General features: G+C 47.4%; 1 protein-coding gene across 2 annotated transcripts in view; it reads right to left on the reverse strand.

Annotated features, from left to right (window-relative positions):
- The window catches only part of tex2l (testis expressed 2, like), a 109,107-nt gene that overhangs the window by 44,723 nt on the left and 52,805 nt on the right, over nucleotides 1–11,579 (reverse strand). The gene's annotated exons all lie outside the window — the stretch shown is intronic.

An 11,579-nucleotide genomic window follows, 5' to 3' on the forward strand; every position in this document is an offset into this window, starting at 1 on the left:
TCCAATATTGTAGCAGACAAAACCCATACAATAGTCTGAAATCTGTAAGAAGTCCATTCCTATGCTGAACAAATTGGTTTCTGAGACAGATGAAGCACTGCAATTCTCTTTAGGTATACTGGCGGCATGGTGGCACTGCTGCCTCACAGCACCAGGGATCCGGGTTCAATTCCCGGCTTGGATCACTGTCTGCACGGAGTCTGCACATTCTCCCCATGTCTGCATGGGTTTCCTCCCACAGTCCGAAAGACGTGCTGGTTAGGTGCATTGGCCGTCTAAATTCTCCATCAGTGTACCCAAACAGGCGCCGGAATGTGGCGACTAGGGGATTTTCACAGTAACCTAATTGCTGTGTTAACGTAAGCCTACTTTTTATTTTTTATTCATTTGTGGGATGTGGGCGTCGCTCGCTGGCCAGCATTTATTGCCGATCCCTAATTACCCTTGAAATGAGTGGCTTGCTGGGCCATTTCAGAGGGCAGTTCAGAGTCAACCATATTGCTGTAGCTCTTGGGTCACATGTAGGCCAGATCGGGTAAGGACGGCAGATTTCCTTCCCTAAAGGACATTAGTGAACCAGATGGGCTTTTCCGACAATCGACAATGGTTTCATGGTCATCAGTAGATTCTTAATTCCAGGTATTCTTTACTGATTTCAAATTCCACCACCTGCTGTGGCGGGATTCGAACCCGGGTCCCCAGAACATTAGCTGAGTTTCTGGGTTAATAGTCTAGTGATAATATCACTGGGCCATTGCCTTCCCTTGTGACACTAATAAATAAATAAACCCTATAGACATAATCAAATCAGTCCCAATGTGAGAAGTCACGCTTATAGGTTTTGTCTGTAAGATGCATTCTGTTCTGAATGAGCTAAAGGTTCATGTGCAGTTTCTTGGATCCATTTGAGTAAAACAGATATTGTGGCATTAATTTATCCTGACTGAAGCCTATAGGGTTGACATTATTTGTGTCAGAGCACTGTAAGGTTGTATAAGGATGAGAGTGCTTTATAAATGGCATTATCACAAATACAGGCAAGAAGAATTCAGTGCTGCAATATTTCAATTTGATACTTGCGAAGATGTTAATAAGGAAACTGCAGAGGCGATGGAAGTGGCAACTTTTAATTTCTGCTTCTCTGAATTCACTGGAGAACATGTTTGTATTTAAATATAATATGATTGTGGAAACGTGGCACCTTTAAGGGGGCGATCCTTGAGGGCCTGTGGTGAACCATCGTTGGTTCCCACTGGATAGTGCTGAGCCAGGGGCTGGCCAGGACTACAAGGATGTACATATGTTACTGTTGGATTGTGCTATTGTTGCTGTTGGGTTAGGGTGGGGTTGTTACACCTTTGTATGATAGTGTTGTGGCACATCCCAGTCGGGCTCCGCCTCCTGGGAGAGGTATAAGAGTCCCTGCTCTGGCCGGGACCCCTTCAGTCTGGGATAGTGTACATAAGTTCTGATAGCTTCATTAATAGTAAATAAAAGCCTTCATTTACTGAGCTACGAGCCTCGTATCTAAATTGATGTGCATCAGGGCCACATGATTAGATTGGACCCTATGGAGAGCCCACGCAAGAGGCTGAGCCAATCAGGAACAAGGGTGCATGTCCTGGGTTGGTGAGGAACCTCATGTGGAACCAGGGAAGAGTGGAGAGTTGATGTGTATTGTAGTTCTGTCAGACCCTATATGAGTTGTGGCTTCAGGTTATTGAATATAAGTTATTGAATACACTACACTGGCGACGAGGATAAATTTTGTTAGTTGTCGGGAGATCTCATTGCACAGCTAGAGGGGGAAGGGAGTAAGCGTTGAAACTTCAAAGAGACAGGTACACATGCCATAAAAATGCCTTTAATTGGAAAGATTGAGTCGTTTGACCCAGAAGTGGAAAATTGAGGGGTAATATGTCAAAAGGCTGCATAATTTCTTTATAGCTAATGAGATTGCTGTGGAAAAAAAAGTGATTCTACTCACAGTCTGTGGCACACAAATTGACAGCCAAATGAAGTGTCTAATGTGCCTGATGATCCAGACACACTTTTGACCAGATAGTCGAAATGATCTAAAATTATTTTAACCCCCGACCAAGAATTGTCAAGCTGAGGTATAAATTTCATTCAGCAGTCTGGGAGCCAGGGGAAACTGTCTCTGGTTTCATGGCCAGATTGAGAAGGTTAGCAGAGAACTGCGAATTTGGCTCAGCTTTGGGGGAGATGTTAAGAGACCATTTGGTCTGCGGGATAAACAGCCTTGTAATGCAGTTACTTGTTGAGAACAAAACCTCTTTAGAAAAAGCTGTGGAGTTGGCCCAGGCTTTGTACAAAGCAACGGGTTTATTCATGAAAGTGAATTTCAGCCATCCACCATCCCACTGGGTGATGTTTAACTCGTGGCATTGCGGTTTGTGGTCCTCCTGGGTGGGGGAGGGGAGACAGGACAATGGAATGTCTGCTCCAATTGGATAAAATAAGAGGAGACAAAATGTCCTTGGCCTTTATGGCACGGTCCCGCCATAGTTCCAATCAGAGTCCAGCAGTAGAGCCGGTTTAGACCAGAAGTCAGATTAGTGGCTCTCAGTTTTAAAATGGAGACTCCTGTGACCTCCACCCACACGTTCAGGTACTGAGAGAGAAATGGTCGGTTACTGCTGTGGGGCCACAAAAGCCGTGGACTAGTCATTTTGTTTCCTGAATTCTTCCGGTACAGAGGAGGTCATGAGACAGCTCTTCCCTGTTGGAACTGAGGCTGACACCTGTCTGGGCCTAGGCACCAGGGTAGCAGTTTTCAGCCTCTTTGGCCAGGTCTGGTGCTTGAGCTGCACTCTCACAGTCACAGGCACACACACCCATTGGCCTTTAAATTAGGACTCCTCCCCTTTGACCCCACGTTCTGTTGAAGCAGCGGAGAGTGACACGGTGGCACAGTGGTTAGCACTGCTGCCTCACAGCACCAGGGACCCAGGTTCAATTCCATTTTGTCCACTGTCTGTGTGGAGTTTGCACGTTCTCCCCGTGTCTGTGTAGGTTTCCTCCGGGTGCTCTGGTTTCCTCCCACACTCCAAAGATGTGTGGGCTAGGTGGATTGGCCATGCTAAATTGTCCCTCAGTGTCAGGGAGACTAGCAGTGTAAATACATAGGGTTACAGAGATAGGGAGTGAGTGGGATTGTTATCAGTGTAGGATCGGTGGGCCAAATGGCCTCCTTCTGCACTGTAGGGATTCTATGATTCTAATTGCGTTCTGCTTTCACGTTGCCTGCACAGGCAGCCGTTTCACTCGGAATCTGCTGAATCTAATGTCTTGAGATTAAGATCATGCTGCAGAACGGAGTGCTATTAGAAGTCTGCTTCAGACTCAGCAGTCCATTCATTAACTTGCACTATTCTCAAGACAGCGTCTGGCACTGCGGAGTGAACTATTACAGCTGGAGCAATCCAGGAGCTAAGAAAGGCTGAAGCGGGCACATCATTTGATGATTGGAAAATCTCACAATTCAACCTTTTGTTTACCAACTTGAAACACTTTGGTTTTACTCATAAAAAGTACATTAAATTGTTCAGAAAATAGTGCAAATCAGCACTGTGCCCACACATTCTTCAACAAATAGGATGGGCAGAACTGCAAATGTTACAACCCTGTTCAAAAGGAGGATGTAAAACGAAACCCAGCAACTGCAGAGCAGTCAGTTTAACCTCGGCACTGAGGAACCTTTCAGGAATGATAAGCAGGAACAAGGCACAACACAGGAGTGTGATGGAATACTCCCCACTTCCCTGGATGGGTGCAGCTCCAACAACACTCGAGAAGCTCAACACCATCCAGGACAAAGCAGCCCGCTTGATTGGCACCACATGTACAAACACCCACTCCCTCCACCACCGACACTCAGTAGCAGCAGTGTGTACTATCTACAAGATGCACTGCAGCAATTCACCAAAGATCCTTAGGCAGCACCTTCCAAACCCACGACCACTTCCATCTAGAAGAACAAGGGCGGCAGATAAATGGGAACACCACCACCTGCAAGTTCCCCTCCAAGTCACTCACCATCCTGACTTGGAAATATATCGGCGTTTCTTCACAGTCGCTGGGTCAACCCACAGCACATGGACTGCAGCGATTCAAGAAGGCAGCTCACCACCACCTTCTCAAGGGCAACTAGGGATGGGCAATAAATGGGCAATAGTCAGCAACGCCCATGTTCCATGAATGAATTTTAAAAAACGGTCATTTCGATAAGCGTGGATTCATAATTGAAAGCCAGCAATGCTTTGTTAAAGGCACATTGTGTTTAGCCAACTTGATTGTGCTTTTTCTGCTGAGGTAACAGAGAGGGTTGATGAGGGCAATATGGTTGATGTGGTATATAGGGATTTCCAGAAGACATTTGATAAAGTGCCACAAAACAGGCTTGTCAGCAAAGTAAAAATCCATGGAATAAAAGGGATAGTGGCAGCATGGATATGAAGCCAGCTGAGTGACAGGAAACACAGGAATAGAAGCGACTTGTTGTTTTTATTCGGACTGGAAGAAGATACACAGTGGGGTTTCCCCAGGGATAGGTACTAAAATCACTGTTTTCTTCATAAATATTAATCACTTAGACTTGGTTATCATTTCAAAATTTGAAGATGAGATAATACTTGCAAGTATTGGCAACTGAGGAGGACAGCAAAGGACCTCAAAGTCACAGAGCCAGACTGGTGGAACAGGCAGACACACGGCAGATGTAATTTGAAGTCTGAAGTGATACATTTTGGTAGGAAGATCAAGGAGAGACAATAGAAAGGAAAGGGCACAGTTCGAAAGGGAGTGAGGAGCAGAGGGACCTGGGGGTATTTTGGTACGCATGGAGTCACCTTCGGCCAGACTAGAAGATCCCACTGATGGAAAGGGCTGGGAAATCCCGCCAAAGATTAGCCATCTCTAAACATGAGAGGTTGGTGGGAGGCTTTAATATGAAAATAAGGAAGGGAGGCAACACATAGCTGGCGTGAAATATTCAGTCTGGATAAATGAAATGTTATAGGAGAGTTTAAAAAAGAAATTCTAAGTGCCGAATGAGCATGAAAATGGCAGAGAATTGTGCCATTTTTGGATGAACTCCCAGACGCAATCATATTAGAAAATAAAGAGGCAGAGTGTGATTCTTGCCAGTAGGGGGAGTGGACGGAGTCTCTTCACACTGGGAAGCCAGCTGCTGAACTGTAGGGGTGGTATTGCGCATGTGCCTCGATCTCTCAGTGCACTGTGTCAAAAGTACACTGGGAGATCTCTCACTCTCCCACTCTCCTGGACGTTGCATCTTCCCCACCCACACCCCCGATCATCGCCCCCACTCCCTGGGCATCTTCCCCTGAATTGGACCACCTCCCTCCCTGGACATCTCCCCCCGAATTAGACCATCCCCCACCACTGGATATTGCCTCCCAATCGCCCCCTTCTGACATCGCCCCCTCCCTGATCGCTGGCCCCAATCACTGCCCCGCTTACGTCACCACTCCCCTGATCGCAGGGCCCGATGCCCCTTCCCAGCTGATCGCTGGCCCCAATCCCACTCCCCCCCCCCCCACACTGCCCTGTTGATCGCGGGCACTGCCACACCAATCAACCGGCATGACGCGCTGGCAAGATCGTCCCCAAAGAGGAGGGCACTGTGAAGAAGGAGGCTACACTTGGTATTGTAAAGAAATATGGTTAATTATATTTTGGTGAGAACACACAACAGGGCTGAATGTATTGATTCCAGAGTGCTGAGAGGTGCACATTATGGCTCTGACTGTACAGGACAAGGTTAAGGGCATGTGTTGGAGACAGAAACGTGGAAATAAGAGCTCTCCCAAATGGCCGGTAGGTTGTCCCCACGAGGACTCCAGTGTGTTTGAACAAGTTTGAACAGAGACGGTTTCAAACAGAGAGCGGAACCAATTTGGGAAAGAATACCATCTGTTGTAAAAACTGCACTGAACGAAATGTGTGCCCAAAGGCCCAGACTGGCAAAAAGCCCTGAAGGACAGCCAAGTGTCTGGAGCTGATAGAATAGTGACGATGAGCAAAGCAGATGGACCATCGTGGACTGGATTACAAAACTCTCCACAAGAAAGTGGAAGCTGAAACAAAACACACAGGCAGCGAAGATACAGGGGGTAAAGGACAGTCTAAAGAAACACACAAGGTTGGTACAGCTCTGTAATAGTTGGCATTGCAAAGGGGCAGGTGGAATATGGAATATGATCCATTGAGTCAGTGAAAGGTACGGTAGCAGCAATACCTCGTCCAGCTCTATGGGTCAGATTGGAATACAGTAAGTACACAGCTATAGCTAGAGAGGAGAAAGAGCGAGAGGTGAGTGGCACGGTGGCACAGTGGTAAGCACTACTGCCTCACAGCACCAGAGACCCGGGTTCAATTCCGACCTCGGGTCACTGTCTGTGTAGAGTTTGCACATTCTCCCCGAGTCTGCGTGGGTTTCCTCCGGGTGCTCCGGTTTCCTCCCACAGTCCAAAGATGTGCGGGTTAGGTGGATTGGCCATGCTAAATTGACTCTAGTGTCAGGGAGATTAGCAGGGTAAATATGTGGGGTTATGGGAATAGGGGCCTGGGTGGGATTGTGGTCGGTGCAGGCTTGATGGGCCGAATGGCCTCCTTCTGCACTGCAGGCATTCTAAGATTCTTAGATTCTCTCTGAGACAGAGAGACCTGTCAGGCCTCTGCGACTGCAGCTGGCCTTGGCCCAGCGATCCCCCTCCCCAACTATCGCAGGAGCATGCGGCTGATCACGAGCTCCACGTCACCTGGAAATATTGCACCCCCGCCAGCCAGACAGTTCCTCCCCTTCCCTCCCCACCGATCACCTGCAGAGTGGTAGTGCACCCCCCCCCCCCCCCCCGACCCCGACCCCGACTATCCTGGCGAGGTCACACAGGCAAGTCAGCCTGGATGATTCTGTCCCAGGTTCATTAATTCAATGTAAATGACAAGATCTGAAGATACATTATTCAGCCTCTCGCCTGAAATAGGCAGGAGGTGATTGTGATGGATATCCGGTACCGGTAAGGTCACGAGAGGCGAGAAATCAGGCACGAACCTGATCTTACCGGCTTGCCCAGCCCATCAGCTGGCAGGGTGCAATGGTAAGATTCCCTCCCCCAAGTCTTGAGCTTGCGACATACAGGAAATAGAAGCAGGAGGGGGCCACCAGGCCCTTCAAGCCTGCCCCGCTATTCAATACGATCATGGCTGGTCTATGGCCTCAACTCCTTTTCTGTACATTTCCCCTTAGCCCTCTACTCCTTAATCTATCAAATATTTATCCACCTCTACTTTAAATACATTTAATGATCCAGCTTCCACTACCTTTTGGGGCACAGAATTCCAGAGATTCACCACCCTCTGCAGGAAGGAATTTCTACACACCTCAGTTTTAAATGATCGGCCCTTTATCTTGTAGCTATGTCCCTTGTTCGAGACTCCCCCACTAGTGAAACAAGCTTGCAAAGTCGTGTCAGAGTGGCTTTAGTGACAATGGGGGAAGCGTCTTCCACTCTGCCTGGGCAGTAATGTGATGGGGCTGATTTCGCCCCCATCACCCGGTGTAGATCTGTCCTTTTCAATGCAGCACAAATCACGTTCATAGAATCCCTACAGTGCAGAAGGAGGCCATTCGGCCCATTGAGTCTGCACCGACAACAATCCCACCTAGACCCTATCCTCGTAACCCACATATTTACCCTGCTAATTCCTCTAACCCCCACATCCCGGGTCTGTAAGGGAGAATTTAGCATGGCCAATCAACCTGCACATCGTTGGACTGTGGGAGTAAACCGGAGCATCCGGAGGAAACCCAATCAGACACGGAGAGAACGTGCAAACTCCACACAGGCAGTGACCCCAAACCGGGAATCGAACCCAGGTCCCTGGAGCTGTGAGGCAGCAGTGCTAACCACGCATTGTCTCGAGAGAATAGGTGAAGGTTAACTCTGCCAGGTTAGCAGGTTAAAGGTCTCTTTCCACCAATCATGTAGCTTGGGACTGGAGTAAAGTGAAGCTCAGACCAAGCAGAGGTGGCAGATTGACTTCCCTGAAGGATGTCAGTGAACATTTACCAAACCAAATGCTCACAAGAACCATTGGTGGAATACTGCCCCGTTGCCCTTAAGTGTCGAAATCACCGGCTGTTCTCGCCCCAAGACCAAAAAAAACCTGTCCGAGGTCAACAGGCATTTGCATGGTCCTGTCCCACTCGCTATGATTCCCGTGGTGGGCGGGACGAGAAATTCCACCCATTGAGTACTAAAATGGGCCAAAGTTTAGATGCTACATGGCCATTTAATAAGCAAATATAGGGTCCGAGGTGCAAGCACAGACTTTCGACGGGAAAGACACCATCTTGGTAAAAGGGGTTTGTGCGCATAAACCTGACGCGTGTAGGCAGCATCCAGAACAGGCAGATTCTGACATTATTAAGTGTGTATGGCTGACTTGATGCCAGCGCTGCCATTTCAAAACTGGCTATAATGTCATATTTTAACCTTACACAGTCCTTACGTGGTCTGGCCTACGTGTGACTCCAGACCCCGCAACGTGGTTGACTCTTCACTGCCCTCTGAAATGGCCGAGTAAGCCACTCAGTTCAAGGGCAATTAGGAGTAGCAATAAATGCTGGCCCAGCCAGTGATACTCTCATGAAAGAATAAAGAGACAGCTCTGGCTCTTTGATCCCTTCTGTCAATTGCACAATGCTTACTTACACAAGATAAAGAGGTTTCAAATGCTTGCAATTTTGGCCCTGGATATTTTAAAGGGTTGGGATGAATGACACTATTATTGACCTGTAGTAAAAGAGGTTTTTTTTAAGAAAGTGGAAAGTTACCAGTTTCTAAGGCAGAGCTAGATAGATTCTTGATTCACAAAGAGGTGAAAGGTTATCAGAAATTGGCAGGAATGTGGGGTGAGGTGACAATCTGAGCAGCAATGATCTTGTTGAATGGCGGAGCAGACTCAAGGGGCTGCTCCTAAATTGTATGAATGATCGTAATGAATGGCTATTTTTTTAAAGCTTTTTTTTTACACATCCCACTGTCACTATAGGGTTCATTGTTTCTAAATGGTGTGTATTGGGTGAATGGGCATGGAAGTATCATACCTTCGCATGGGGCATGAGGACCACAGGGAGTGGATGGGGGGATACGGAGAATAGGTGAGGTATGAGGCAATTGTGATGTTCAAGGGACTGACAGCCTTCTTATTTTGAACATAACTGGGATTAAGCCCTGCTTTACTGAAGCATTTTTAGCCTATCGCCACACCTGGTAGCCATTAGAAACATAGAAACATAGAAAACTACAGCACAAAACAGGCCCTTCGGCCCCACAAGTTGTGCCGAACATATCCCTACCTTTTAGGCCTACCTATAACCCTCCATCCTATTAAGTATAGTATGTTAAGTATTAAGTATATTGTGGCTATCTCCGAACTGTCGCCTGGATTGGCATACCCGACCGCAGCCTACACCCACCTCCCACAATGAATATCTCATCCTTGTGGGCACTTTCTCCCGAGGAGGTGGGTAGGCCAGGCCAGGAATTTTCCCAAGTCTTGCTACCTGCCTTGAGGATGCAAACCTAGCCCGAACTCTTTGCCTCACTCAGGAGAGTGAAAATTAACATTATTAATAATTTAAACTGTTCAGCCCCATTTATAGACACACGAACAGACTTATAAGAAAGCTCAGGATTGGGAAAACTCCAACTGCTTCAGGTATTCCACACCTCAGGATTTAGTTACTATTCATTTTCTTTTGAACATGAGCTAAGACACCAGTCTGTTTGGTTTCCATCCTCTCCTTCTAATATTTGACATTTAGTCTGCTCCAGAAACTGAGTCCAATTCACTGGAACCAGTAAATAATTCTTGCAGTGCTGTTACCAGCTTCACACTTAATGTAACGTTACAGCAGCCTCCAGCCTGCGATCCAACACGTACAGTTTTGCAAAGCAGGGATAAAATAACGTGCTTGGAAGACAAACTCAAAATCAGCACGGTGACACAGTGGTTAGCACTGCTGCCTCACAGTGCCAGGGACCCAGGTTTGATTCCCAGCTTGGGGTCATTGTCTGAATCATAGAAACCCTACAGTGCAGAAGGAGGCCATTCGGCCCATCGAGTCTGCACCAACCACAATCCCACCCAGGCCCTACCCCCATATCCCTACATATTTACCCGCTAATCCCTCTAACCTACACATCTCAGGACACTAAGGGGCAATTTTAGCATGGCCAATCAACCTAACCCGCACATCTTTGGACTGTGGGAGGAAACCGGAGCACCCGGAGGAAGCCCACGCAGACACGAGGAGAATGTGCAAACTCCACACAGACAGTGACCCAAGCCGGGAATCGAACCCAGGTCCCTGGAGCTGTGAAGCAGCAGTGCTAACCACTGTGCTACCGTACCGTCTGTGTGAAGTTTGCATGTTCTCCCCGTGTCTGCATGGGTTTCTCCCGGATTTCCTCCCACAGTCCAAAAGACGTGCTGGTTAGGTGCATTGGCCGTGCTAAATTCTCCCTCAGTGTATCCGAACAGGCCCTAGAGTGTGGCGACTAGGGGATTTTCACAGTAACTTCATTGCAGTGTTAATGTAAGCCTACTTGTGATACTAATAAATAAACCTTTAAAAAAAAAAATTATGTCATTCTTTTATTGTGTCAGAAATATTATTCTTAGCTGTAATCTGAGTGAAGAGCGACAATAGCCGCCAAATAAAATATTAATACCTCAGGAGCAGAAAGTTGTAAGTTCAAAAGCACAAAAATCTAGGCTGATCCTCAAGTACGACACTCAGGGAGTGCTGCACTGTTGACGTACCATTCTCAGGTCAGTTATTACACTGAGAGTCTGTCTGTTCTCTCAGGTAGCTGCAAGAGATCCCAAGACGCCATTTTGAAGAAGACAATAGGGGAATAATTCCCACTATTTTCACAGGATTTTCACAGTTACTTAATTGCAGTGTTAATGTGAGCCTACTTGTGACACGAACAAATAAACTTTAACTTCTTCTCTGTACAAAGGCACTGAGTTGAGCGTTGGTTATTGGCCGGGATGCTCCGCTCTCATTTGTCCTGCCATCGCTGCCAGCGAGAACGGAGAATTTGGCGCTCAGCAAACTTCACTGCAGCGGGACTGGAGAATCCCAGCTGCGGGCGAGTTTGGAGGTTTCCAACGATTCTCTTTCATCCTTAAGGCCGAGTCCTTGAACATTTTCAATGCCGAGATCGATAGGTTTTTAATCAGTCGGGGAATTAAGATTTACAGAGATAAGGTGGGAAAGTGGACTTAATGGGCCCGATTCTCCTATCGCGACGCGCACGTTTTTGCCGCGTCGGGTTGGGAGATGCGCATGTCGGCCATTTTGCAGGATTTGCGTATGCGTTCCCAATGCATGCGTGTCTCCCACAACCAGAGAGCAGGCGCAGTCGGGACCGTGCTGGAAACTGGCAGGATGGCAGGTAAGTGATTTAAATCTGTTTTTAATCTTATTTAAATGTGATTATCGAGCCCAGGAATGA

Source organism: Mustelus asterias, chromosome 23 (genome assembly GCF_964213995.1).
Source record: "Mustelus asterias chromosome 23, sMusAst1.hap1.1, whole genome shotgun sequence".
NCBI classification, from domain to species: Eukaryota; Metazoa; Chordata; class Chondrichthyes; order Carcharhiniformes; family Triakidae; genus Mustelus; species Mustelus asterias.